Raw genomic sequence first — 13,555 nt, 5'->3', positions numbered from 1 at the left:
CGAGTGCGCGGTCGGCCACGACCACCTCGACCTGCCGCTATGCAGGGGGAGAAGGAGGGGAGGGCGAATCGGCGAAGGCAGCGACGCGACGGCAGGGGAAGGAGAGGGAACGGGCGGCGGCGGCGTAGAAAGGGGCTAGGGTTAGGGAAGTCGGGAACAAAGAGGCGGCGCGAGGGCAAGCGGAGGCGGCAGCGGCGCGAGGGCGAGCGGTGGCGGCGTGCGAGGCAGAGGAGATCGAGAGAGGGAGAGGAGGAGGTGGGACGAGCGAATGTGGAGGAGCGACGGCTAGGTCACACCCATGTGGCGATTGGGTATTTTTCCAACCATGGAAAATGACGAAAATGCCCTCCGCAGCCATCTAGTTTTACACGCGGTGGCAAGCCTACAGTCGCGCGAATTTTATCTAACGGCTCACGATGATCTGGTAAATATCAGACGTCTCGCGTGAGCCGAACCCACGATCCGACGGCCATTACACGTCAGGGAGCTCGATCCAACGGTTCAGAATCCAAACGAACGTGAGAGCTTCATTTTGCTTCGGATTCTAACAAGGGAATGCTCTCTAATCGATCGACGACTATTCGAACGTACGTACTACAGCTTGCTTGCTTGCTTGATGCTGCTGTGGCCACTATTAATTCAGACTGCCACTAGAGTATGCGTACAGTGACTGCCACTCCTGTATGTTCAGATTGGATTGGATTGGATTGCTCCATGCCTTGCCTGGAGTTGGAACAGCATGCTTGTCTGCCTGTACGTAGTAGGTAAGCACAGTGCATAGATAGTACCAGGATTTTACACCTAGGCGTGCAGGAGGCAGTTTCTGGAACCGGCCGGCCGGCCAGATCGAGCATGCATCACCACATGTCCAGCTTTTCCCGGTCCCTTATCATTATCAGATGGGGTGAGTGGACATTGTGCGCCTGCATTTTTCATTTGTCCAAATCACCTCGATCGTCGATCGCCCAATCAGAACGTGTTATCAACAAGGACTCAAGGAGCAACATCTGCACGTACCAAGATGCAGGGCCTATTCGATTCAAAAGAATTTTAAAAGACTGAAATCATTAGGAAGTTGTTCTAATTATTCCTTTGCATATCATTTTTATAGGAAATTTTGCATACACTCAAACCTCATTAAAGGACTCCTTCGTTTTCTTTTTCCATGACGCCGTCAAAGCAACCGAAGTCTTGTATTCAAATGAGCATTTTTGTAGATATATGTGAATCAAAGATGCCCACAACCACATCGATCATTGCACTATGAGATGGATTGATGAGCTAGCACAATATGTTTCCACTACTTCTCCCACCAAACCAAACCCTGCCATCTCCTGTTCAAAGGCACTCGACCTAGGGTTCCCTTAACTAAATGCATTCGACTCAAACATCAGTTTAATCCCAACCAGAGACCTGAAATTCAATTTTAACTTTTACACCTAAATATATTCAACAAAAATTCCAACACGTAAATATGACTAGTCTGCTCTAGGACAGGAAAGAATGGTGTATTTGTGTTTCCACGCACGTGGGAAACAATTACACTAATTTTCCAAAATGAAAAATATACAGACCAAATCGATCGGCCGATCAACCTCTGTATCAATCAATTAATCATGTAATACTCGTCATTTACTAGTAGCTAGTGGAATTAAGACCATACATATATACATTGCTGTCGTACCGTAGTACAAGCAGCCCCCCTCCCTCTTAATTACCTGCATCTATCATTGATCTTTGTACACGGTTGCAAACTGAACACCACCACTAGTATACATCAACTTAATTTCCTACAGGAGATCGATCAGTATCGCGAGAAGCTATAGCTAGGGCGGGGGCAAGTTGAACTGAATGAAAGAAACAAGAGATCGATTAGTACGCAGCAAGTCAAAATTGAGTAAGCAAAATCTAGCTAGCTAATGCCAATCTTCAGCCCCTAGCCAGCAACATTAAGTGACTGGTACCTTAAGATCCAAGAGATGTATGGTGAATCCATCACATGGAGTATATCTTCCAGATGGTGTCAAAAATGTCTTACATTTTGAGACAGAGGGAGTACAAGTCTAAGGATCATTCTCTGCTTGTTGGATCATGCTGGTCCTGCATGGCTACAAAAGAGGGAAAGTCGGAAAGAGTGACACATCATAGTAGACCTTTTTCTATTCGGTGGCACAAAAATGAAATGAGACCAACAAGATCGGTCACATCAAATAATCATGAACACATGTGATAAAAAACTTTTAGCCAAGGGCTTGTATCCTGTGGCGAAACTCAACACAACAGGGTCGGAAGGATCATGGTGAAGCAGTAGCAGGTGGATCTTGGTCACCGCAGAATCTACTTGACAGAAGCCATTGCTTTGAAGAGAAAGGCCTGGGTTTTTTGTAAAGTCTGGGCTGTTCCTCAGTGATCGTCGAATCAGGTTATATGAAGCTTATTAGGGCATGCACTGGTACTATTGCAATTGTAGAGTCCATACACAGCGATCCTTGCTGATTGTTTCCAAAGAGCTAGACATATTGGTGCAATTTCCTTCCAACACTGCTCGCGGGAGGCAAACAAGAGGTGGCGCATAATCTAGCAAGACATAGTTTTGATTCAAATTCTAATGTTATTTAGGATGGTGGTAGGTACCCTTTCTTTTGTCTTGCAAGATGTACCACCAAGTCTTTTTATCTCTGCTCCGATCTACATGTTCAAATACATTTGTGGATTCTCTTTGTACTTTCTTATAACCATTTAAAAGTTTTAACTTAATCGAATCTGCTTAAAACAAAGTAAGCATTGGCTCCAAATGCAAAAATAAGAAAAGCGTTTTGGTTCTTCCCGCCAATTTTTACCATTGCTTATGAACTGTGCACAAGAAAATAAAAAAACCATGGCATCCACGCGTGTAAAAGTAGTATTGTAGGCCCATTTTCTTCATTATCATTACAATTAGGAAATGATGGGCAGTGTTATGTCTCGCTTCTAGCGAGCGCGACCCTCGCCTCGCTTATGAAGAAATACATTGGGCCTGGCCCAAAAAGCATGAAGTTAAGCGCACCGCATTTTTCTCTAGGAAGCATGCCAGGATTATCTCCAGGAAAGCACACCACAGTTCTCTCCTACAAAGCATGCTCGGTTTTCTTCTTTGAAACATTTTTTCTCCATTCTATATACATTCAAAAATATTCTTAAAACTTATATTTGTACTTTTTTGTTTTACTAACTAAAGAAAAATGCTCATGAAGTGTAAATAATTATTTGAGAAATTATTAGAAATGTGTGACACATTTTAAAATTGTTCACATGTTTGAAAATATGTATATGACATCCAAAAAATATTCATGCCAATATCAATGTTTATTTGCATAATCTGAAAAATATACCCGTAATGTTCAAAAAATTGTTCATGACATTTCAAAAGTATTCACATGTTTAAAATATGTCATTATAGACCATGTAATGTAAAACTTTGTTCACATAATTTTTAAAAATAGTCATAACATATAAGAAATACCTGTGCTATTTTCAAACAATTTTTCATAACGCCAAAAAAAATGTTCACATGTTTAATAAAATATTGATGAAAATGTAAATGTTCGCGCAATCTTTTAAAAAATGCTCTTGAAATTGTAAAAAAAAATATTTGCGCATTTTTTATAAAATGTGAAATTTTTTCTGCGATTTGTTTATAAAATGTTCATGACATGTAGAAACATGGTCATACACTAAAACCATAAGGATTAAAAAAATTCATGAATTTTAGAAAGAAAGAAGAACGAAAAAAATAAAGCAATAAAGAATAGAAAAAAAGAATAGAAAAAAAAGGAAGGGTCAAGGATAAAGAAAAACATAGAAATCTGTCCAGTCTGGGGAATGAGTGGAGGTGGTGTAGTCAGTGGCGTAGCCAGCCCGATAAATCAGGGTGGTCCATCAATAGAAATATTTACATAAGTTTATTTATTTTCAAAGAAATATTTTTTACTACACTATATACTCCCTCCGTTCCTAAATACTTGTCTTTCTAGGCATTTTAACAAGTGACTACATACGGAGCAAAATGAGTGAATCTACACTCTAAAATATATTTACATACATCCGTATGTAGTAGTCATTTAAAATGTCTAGAAAGACAAATATTTAGGAACGGAGGGAGTACAAGCTATGGGGAAATTTCAGGGTGGTCCATGGACCATCCTAGCCACCCCCTAGCTACGCCACTGGGTGTAGTGGCACTTTAATCAATCCGTTCTTCGATCTACATCTTTCATAGGTGAGCATATGTACGTGTGTGCACAAATAACAACATTTGTCGTCACCTCATTGATCACAGTGTTTTTTCTTCTGAAGGGAGGGGTCTCCTAGCGTCTCTGCATCACACGGTCCACACAGCCTACTGCCAGTGCTTCGTGTTGGCAACAAGGAGCAGTAGGCACATACCCGGGTCGACTACATCGACCGATCATTCCACTATCTAGTTAGGGTGCTCCCCAAAGTGAATTAGGATCTGGTCTTACGCCCCTTACGGTTGGACAACATACTATATCTTCTTTGAAAGCCTAGATACGTCAATGGTGGAGAGCGACGTGTTTACTCAGAGCCATCCATGGCCGGCCGGCATGGACCCAGCTACATAGCAAGGCTGACTCAGCTGAAAGAGCCAAAGATCATTACCACGCAAGTCAATGGAGCAAGCAAAACCCAACCCAGCTAGCAAGCTACTGGACGACGACGTATGTGTATATATGCATGCTCCGTGGAGGCTGACTCTCTTCACTCTGGTCTCCTACCAAGCAAGTTGCCTAGCTAGAGATATAAGTACTCCCTCCGTAAAGAAATATAAGAGTGTTTACATCGCTAATTTAGTTATCTAAACACCCTTATATTTTTTTACAGAGGAAGTACTATAGATTAGATTTAGGTTGAGTCAGCAGACAAAAACCAAAGTCATGCATACTGCCATTACACTACATTAGAGTGATTGGCACGTCCAAGTGGCCAGAGGATGTCTAAGATCCAAGAGGCATGGTCCATCACTGAAGGAGTATATATTCTAGGTCTTGTACCATTCTACGAGTCTATATGGATCACTCTCGTGAGTCATGATCACTAAATTATCAATGCTGGAAGGATGTGTATGTGCATGCCATGGAAGCTGCTCAGTTGACTATCTCAATGGACATTTGTTTGACTAGCGGCATCTATATATATCTTTTCTTTTATCGTGGGCGTCTATAATTGTTGCCACGTGGACCTGATGTCCGGGCCCAGGCTGTCATAAAAACGATCAAATTTTAATCACACAGGCATCAGGGTTTTCAAAAAGAATAAAACACTTTATGGTAGGTATGAGCCACGTTTTAAAATGTGGTAGTTTTGGGGAACCTTAACCTAGGAGTGCATAATTCCAAAGAAGTCACCAGCTATAAAACATAGTACAATAGTAGGAGTAACAATTGTAATTAAACAAACAAATATAATTGTAAATTCTTATCCTTATAAATTAAAGGTGAGTATGTAGCTCAAATCGATATCAACTCACATAAGCCCGTACATGAGATGAACTAGTTCTTCGGAGGGAACTCTCCAGTCCAACATGGGGTGTAAGGAGAAGACATGAAGTATTGTATGTCATCATTCATGTTGAAATACGAATAACCCTTTGGGCATATATTTCCTAAGACTTCAATCTTCGAGCCATTTAAATGATATGCCAGTCCTGTGATTCCTGTCTCGCTTGATTCACTCAAGAACAGAATCTCTCTATAGGGGTGAAATCCGAGTATCTGAATATCATAGCTCTTATTATCATCATGACTCTCTTTATTATGGTAATAACAATCTTGAACATCATCATTGTCAGAATCCCATTCATATATCTGTTCAGTTGATGCTTCCTTGAAGTCATTTAGAGAACGAATAGAACGAAACCAGTTGTAGTTAATATCTTCTAAGATCCAGTGTCCACGGACTCGTTGGTTGAACCGGTGGCGTACTAGCACGGGATTAAGGTCTATGTCATCCTTCAACATCCACTCCATTTGACCACATGATTCATTAAGGATCCAAACTCGAAGCAAACACTTATCTTCTTCAAATGCCACAAGGTACACCCCCTTTTTTGATTTTGCTATATTAATATCTAGAGAGCCGTCCACTTTCATAACAATTGGTGTTTTAATTACACGGTATGCATTATCTGACAATGATATTCTGCATAATCAAATCATGCATTGTCCATAAATGTTTTAATAACAAACCACCACCAAGATAGACATCAGATAATATAATAACAAAGCTGGTAAACATGCACCTCATAAGAAAAGCAGCCCCGCAGTGCATATAAAGTGCTCTTCGAAAATAGACAGCAGCCTCGCTGAATTCCTGCCAACCCACCCGCATCTCGCCGACGGTCCTTGCCGCACCGCCTTCTCGGACGAAATACTTGTCCTCCCAACAACTAGTCCTTGATGAGAACACATACATCTTGCATGGAGACGGTGGCCACTCGGATTCCTCCATGGAGAGGTCTGCCTCGTCTTCGTCACATATACGATCGTTGTTGTCACGCAAACATGGGATCATAAGTACCTCATAGTGTGGGGATATCATCGGATCATAGACCAAATGACTAGAGTACCACATGTTCCATCTAGTACAATCTTGGGCCGGGCACGGCGGGAAAGCATTCCACTGACGGGTGGCAGGGTTAACGACACAATTTTTGCTGAGCAAGAGTAGCCCGTTACAGTGATCCTCGATGTTGTAGCCATGCCAATCATCAGAGTGTTCCCATATAGTGCCGGCGCGAGGGCCGGTGGAGGGCAGGAAGCTGAGGTCGCCGCTGATGGCATCTCCCGAGGAGGAGGAGGAGGGGCGGGCGAAGAATTCGGGATACTTGTGCTCCATGAAGTGGACGAAGAGGCCGGCGAACGAGAGCGGGAGCAGGTCGGCGCGCATGAGGCGGTGGGCGTCGACCACTTTGCGCCAGGCCCTACAGACGCGGCGGCACGTCTTCCGGCAGGTCAGGCGTCAGCCCCTGCTCCCCCTTTCGTCTACGCGTGCGGCCTTCAGCGGCCGGTCTTCGTCGGCAGCCATGGCGTGCCTACCGTACGTGATGCTTTTCGATCTGGAAGAAACCCTAGATTGATTATGATTTTGTGTCCGCGCGTGTTGTATGAGGAGATTGGCTCGGGGTGCACCGTCATCGGCCGGTTTGGAAAGCCGTCTGGAAGCACGCAATCTGCAGGTGGTTTAGTGGGCTCTCATCGCACTTAGATTGATTCATTAGATAGATTTTTTTTATGTGCGCTAGCCCTATTAGCCCACGGGGAATCCACTTAACCCACGAGGAAAAAAACTATCAAAGTTGACATCGTTTCGTGACCGACAATGACTAATTTGCACTTCCCGCGGCAAACTTCCAAAAATCTTGGACCTTTGAGTTCAAGCCGGCGACGAATTCCGTCGATGCGAGGCCGAAGGCACCAGATCCAGACCACCACCAAAACGACGCTGGCGACTGGACGCCACGGGGACGCCGGCGAGCTGCTATCGTCCACCACGACGCGACGGTGGCGAGTTGGCGCTGTCAGGGACGGACCTACGGGCAGGAGGAGAGGAAGGCACCACCCATCACCGCCGCCAAGCTCCTGGCGCCGGTGGCCGCGAGCTTCAGGGGAGACCTCCTTCCCTGCATCCTCCTCTGCCGAGGCAGCCGGCGAGGCGCCCCTGCTCTATCAGCTGGTGAGACAAATCCTTCTCCGACAGTTTAATAATGCAGCATATACAGTTTGGATGCAACAGCAAAACTGAATTCTTTGATACTCCGACAGTGGATTAGGCATTCAGGACTTAATTGGCTGCTCCAACCAAACAATAACCATAACAGTGGAGTATCATCAAGAAGCAGCTGTGCAGTTCTACCAGCATCATTTCAAATGTCTGTTTATCGCACTTTCCCTCTATTTTGTTCTTCTTATTTTTAGTTTAGCATTCTCAGCGGTGCTTGTTTCTCCTCGGAGTAGTTTGGATGCAACAACCAAGTTCTGAATTCCAATAGCAAAACTGACGATTGGCTGTCATGGTTCTGTAGAAATTAAAGGGAACAATCCTTTGCCGACACGGTTCGTGCAATCACATCTGCATACTCCTCCAAAACAAGCATCGTTTGATAATCTGAATTTCTTGCCGCTGCTCAGTTTTTTGTTTTCTGAACTGCATTGTCCACTGGAGTATCTTGTCTGCATTGTTTTCTGAACATGGCAACCATGAACTGTGGTGTGATGCATGTTGGAAGAAAAGAACAAGAATAGAAACCATATAGCAGAACAATTAATGGGTCATGATGGGCACTGGGAGAGGGTGTGAGGTCAATGGTTTTTTTTGTTTTTCTTCTCTTTCAATGGTGTTATCTTGCTTCAGAGAGACACTGGCAAGACTCACCACACTTGCAGAGACACCACTGTTCCATGAGAAATCAGACATTAAAAGACCATATCTTGATTCAGTGAGACACTTGCAACTCACTGCACACACTTGACAATTTCTAGACTGAACCTGTCTAGCCATGGGGACAGGTGAAAAAAAGGGGAGTAGATTCATCCCCCCAGCAAAACAAGCATTGTTTGATACACTTTCCACCTCTATGGATCTGAACATCTCTAGTTACTATTCTCTGATTAAGGACTAGCCAAATGAATGTTTGATTCTTAAAGGTATTTTCATCTTCCACATGAATTAGTATACTCTGATTAAGCACAGCAACAGTAATTTTTCATTATGGGTAGAGATCTTGCAACTTGCAAGATGAAAAAGTTAGTTTTGCACAGCACACATGGATCACTTTTTTGGAGCCTGAAATCACTGTAGCATGAGTTCTCTACTGCAGGAAAATAATGTAGCCTCCACATCCATCAACAAAGAGGGGGGGCACATTAACAGCTCATTAAGCAAGAGGAGATGGCAGGGCTATCCAATTAAATCCCATTCTTATCTTCTTCTTCTTTCTTCCCTTGAGAAATTAATTAATTAATTATAAGCAGGAGTATTTTACAGAGAAAGATGCAAAAACGGTTACTGGTCATTCAGCTTATCTGAATCTTCTGCCAAAATCACCTTATCTGAATCTTCAAGTACTCCTGGCTGCAAATGTAATTCAGCTTAACCAACTGGTTATTCCTCGCACCAACCAGAGTACTAGCTGATCCCAAGTACTCCCCTGCTTGGAGTAAAGAAGAGCTGCTCTTTTCCTGCTGCTTGGAGGCTGCTGGTGCTCTGTTATTGCTGCTTGAAGGCTCCTGGTTCTCTTTTCCTGCTGCTTGGAGGCTATTGGTACTCGAAGGGTGTTTCTGCCGCTTCAAGGAGGTGGCTGCTCTTTTCCTGCTGCTCGGAGGCTGCTCGTGCTCTTTTCCTGCTGCTTGAAGGTTGTTGCTGGTCCGCTCCTGCTTGTTGGAGACTGCTGGTACTCTTTTCCTGCTGCTCGGAGGCTGCTCGTGCTCTTTTCCTGCTGCTTGAAGGTTGTTGCTGCTCCGCTCCTGCTTCTTGGAGACTGCTGGTACTCTTTTCCTGCTGCTTGAAGGCTCCTGATTCTCTTTTCCTGCTGCTTGGAGGCTGCTGGTATTCGAAGGGTGTTTCTGCTTCTTGAAGGCTGCTAGGGCTCTTTTCTTGTTGTTCTTTTCCTGCTGCTTCTGCTCTTTTTCTGCTGCTAAGATTGCTTCTGCCTCTTCTATAAAGGCTATACGAAGCCGTCCTTCTTCCTGCCGGCGTACCTTGTTCATGTGAGGGATCGAGTAGTTTATCGCTCCCTTGTTTCTCATTACCTCTTGGATGCATTACTGTGACGCCTCAAATGACCCCACTCGAACCTTGAGTGTAAGGTCGTGCAGCTTACACCCAATGCCTTTGACAGACCTCGCAATGTTCTCCTTCTGTTCAATGGGATTGTCACCACCCTCGACAGATCCAAATCTTTCCGCTTGCGGCCAACTCTACCTGGCTTTTGATTTGAGACATCAACTTTCTCCCCTTTTTCAATCTGTTTAAGAGCTCTTTCCCATATTCTCTCAACAGTTCTTACGGCTGTATCGAGTAGGCTAGCAATGACCTCCTTGTCTTTTTTCAGAACTTGTCCATTTTGGGTCTTGATCACCATGAGTGCAAAATAAATACCATATCTCTCCTCATTTGTGAGTTCCCCATGAATTGGTTTCTGTACATCACTTGCTTCCTCATGAATTGCTTCCTCTAGACCACTTGCTTCTTCATGAATTGGTTCCTCTACACCACTTGTTTCTTCCCCTATCAAATAAGGAGAAAAAGATAAGTCATGTAGCTATTGCAAATAATAGGAGTAGATCATGGAAATGAAAATGAAAATGCAAAAGTTTTGGAGGTAGTACCTGTTGCTTCATTATTGACTGGTTCTTCATTGTTGTATCGTTGTTGACTATTGTGTTCTTCCTGTTGATCTGCAGGTTCTGAGGCATTATCTTGTCGAGGACTCATGTTGAGATCAATCCCAAACATCATTGCGGCGGTGGAGCACTTGCTCAGGTAACTGTTCATGATCCAATAAGAAAGAACATGAAAGTTTATATGAAAAATGAGCACTCCTTCAAGTTGCCCACTCAGCACATGAAAGCAAGCTGAAAAATGGAATTGCTGGCACAAAACTGAACTACTAAAAACTGATGGTACCTTTATTCTTTTCCCTGTAAAAATGATAATTTCTTGTTCTTCCCTGAAGAAGTGTTAGTAACTTGTTCTTTCCTGAAAAAAGTAAAAAGCAAATCAACACTGATAAGGTATTTTACAAAGTGATATCCTGCAGAAAAGCAAATTCCATATTTACTTTATTTTACAAAGTGATATTCTTTACTAATGCAAGGCAGCTAAATGGAATAAGCATCTCGCAGCTGGTCTCTAGAAAAGCATTGTCCTGTTAGCCATGTGTTCTTTGGTCACACAAATTAGCCATGCATTTACTTTATTTATTTATTTTTTACTTTTACTGTGAATGCTAACAAAACCCTGCACTGGTACTTTTTGTTTTTTTAACGTCTCTGCACTGGTACTTGGTGCCTGGCAAAATGCCCTTTCAGAAATGTAGCTTCTCGGCAGGTCTGTCATGTTTTTCACCTTCAGAAGCAAAGCAAATGAGATGCAGTGGAAGACGACTTCAATCAAGAGCAACAAAGGGCTATGTGGTATGTAGAGCCCAATCTTGCAGCTTAACATCAACAGGTACACTCCAAAATCCTCAGCTACATAAACACTTGTAGCATTACAAACATTATGAGGATTCGCAAGTGCTAAAGGAAGTTCAGTTCACAAATAAAAGGTGCAAAAAGAAAGGGCTGTGTAGAACCAATGAGCCTCCCAAAATCACTTCATCATGAGGATTTCCATGATGAAGTGATTACTCCAGTTCTTATAGTATTTGGAGTACATTGCCTGGTGTTATACTGCTTGCAAGATTAGCATAGGTTCAGAAATGGGGATTTGCTTGATTGATTCATGCTGCAGTAGGCTAGAACCTGAACCAGATCTGAATCCAAGAACACACTAATTGCAACCGCGCAAGATTTTGGTATCTATCTAAGGAATCTGAAACCAAAAACTCTCTGACAGCAACACTCCAATCCAATTCAAGCACAATGTTGCTCTTCTTACCGTGGGGCAACATGGTCAGAACATGGAGTATATGATTTATTCCAATGCTTTCAGTGGGGAATGTTTTTACAGATCAAGGAGCAGCAGCAATTTCAGATTCTTTGAGAAAATTACAGAGCAAGGAGCAGCAGCAACAACCTGTAACTTCTTCAGAGAAGAACTCGAAGGCAGGGAAGCAGCAGCAGCTCGAGCTCCATCGGCTGCAGGGGAGAAGCAGAAGCACGAGCTCGACCGGCTGCAGAAGCAGAAGCAGAAGCACGACGCCGACGTTTTGTGTTCACCGGAGGAGCCGTGACGAGCTTCAGCGGCGGCAAGCAGCGACCGGATTGGGAGGGGACGGCGGCGATTCAGTTGATTCGTTGCTTTCCGACAAGCGTGGCTCGAGGCGGGCGTAGCTCTCGGCGCGGCGGAGCTCGGACTGGCTCAGGGAGGAGTGAGGTCGCCCGTCGGCGTCGAGCTCGTGGGGGCAGCGGCGGTCGTGGTGGGAGGAGATGGCCTCGATTCCGTTGATCCACGGCCGGAGGCAGCGGAGGAGCTTCAGGACATTTTTGGCAGGGGATAAGGATTGGGATCAGGCCGGCGACCGGAGCTCCACTGGCCTGTAGCCTCGCCGGCGGCCGATTCTTCACGCGCGAGCCGCGCACGCCTGTCGTCGTCTATTTTTGTACAATTTGAAGATGCGCAGGGGGTTTCTTGTAAATGTTTCGTAGTTCAAATTTTAGAACCCCACGACATCTAAATCCGAACGGAGGGAGTAGTATATATGTTACATGGTCATCAATTACCTAAAATCTAAAAAAAATGCATACGCACTATTTGAAGACAACAAGCGGCCGAGCTTCTTAACCATGCATGAGTTGTTTTTTTGTCTACTAGTGCATGTCGTTATTAATATTTAATATGTTCATATTGGTTAGTCCGGTTTGAAAGAAACAACTTCACGGACAATTATTTTAGTTTTCTGAATTTTTAAAAAGTCATATCTTTCAAACCGCGCGTCGGAATTAAGATCCGTCTTCACTGTTGAATTCTTTACGACGAGATCTTTAAAACTAGATCCCGCATGGGTATGTTTCGACGAAATTTTTTTGATGCCAACTTTGGCGCTATATTATGCAATTTCAGTACTGCTTTGTGCAACTTTAGTATTGCATAATGCAATTTTTTTCAAACCCAATTTTTTGGAGCTGCATCCACAGTAGTTGTAGTTGCACACATAGTAGTCCTAGTTGGCACATGCATGATCATAGAGTTGCACAATCTGATCCGTATAGTCGCATATGAATTATCATAGCTTGTAATGTAGTACTCGCAATGAAAAATGCTGAGAGAATGGAAAGTACTGAAATGGAAGAAAATTCTCAAGCTGTTCCAGAGTAGCTAATCTACAGCAGAATAGTACAACATGTAGATTGCATCATCATCGTTAATTACTGTCTGTTTTTTATTTAAGAGAGGTGGATGAAGCTCCAAATGAGCAGTGCCTGCCTGTTCCAATTGATTCGGTCCCTCTTAATTAGCACACCATTAATCATGTTTTCCTCGGTACAACTAGTTGATGAGCAAGTCGTACCACAAGGCCAGTGCAGCAATAGAATGTTTCAAGACTCGGACAGGCATGCATGTAGTACAACATTCCATTTGTCAAGCAGTGCCCTAATTAAAGCAATAATTTGTGATTAAGAGGCTGTCAAACCTCAACACCCTCCCTTCTGATGTTAATGTTAGTCAGGTACATACAGTGACGTTTGAACCGATCTGCGCTTATCTCACGTCTCATTTTGACAGATACAGGAACCTCGCAACATATTGTCAGTGCACATTGTCATTCTGATCATCTGATGTTGTTAGTTTTCAGACAAATTAAAATCAACCAACTTGGTCGTCGTCAAAGATT

General features: G+C 43.5%; 1 long non-coding RNA gene across 2 annotated transcripts; it reads right to left on the bottom strand.

Moving 5' to 3' along the window:
* Positions 1-8,700: 8,700 nt before the first annotated feature.
* On the bottom strand, positions 8,701-12,441 carry LOC125506816. 2 transcript variants are annotated; one of them, XR_007282771.1, is made up of 4 exons: positions 11,797-12,441; positions 10,684-10,755; positions 10,386-10,543; positions 8,701-10,284 (listed from the first exon to the last, which is right to left on the bottom strand). It is a non-coding gene; the product is annotated as an uncharacterized LOC125506816 (long non-coding RNA). The 2 variants fall into 2 exon arrangements; XR_007282770.1 differs by having other exon boundaries at positions 8,702-10,284; positions 10,684-12,439.
* Positions 12,442-13,555: the final 1,114 nt, after the last annotated feature.

This window comes from Triticum urartu, chromosome 5 (assembly GCF_003073215.2).
Source record: "Triticum urartu cultivar G1812 chromosome 5, Tu2.1, whole genome shotgun sequence".
Lineage (NCBI taxonomy): Eukaryota > Viridiplantae > Streptophyta > Magnoliopsida > Poales > Poaceae > Triticum > Triticum urartu.
The sequence above is the reverse complement of the archived record's forward strand: the minus strand, read 5'-3'. Positions and strand labels throughout refer to the sequence as shown.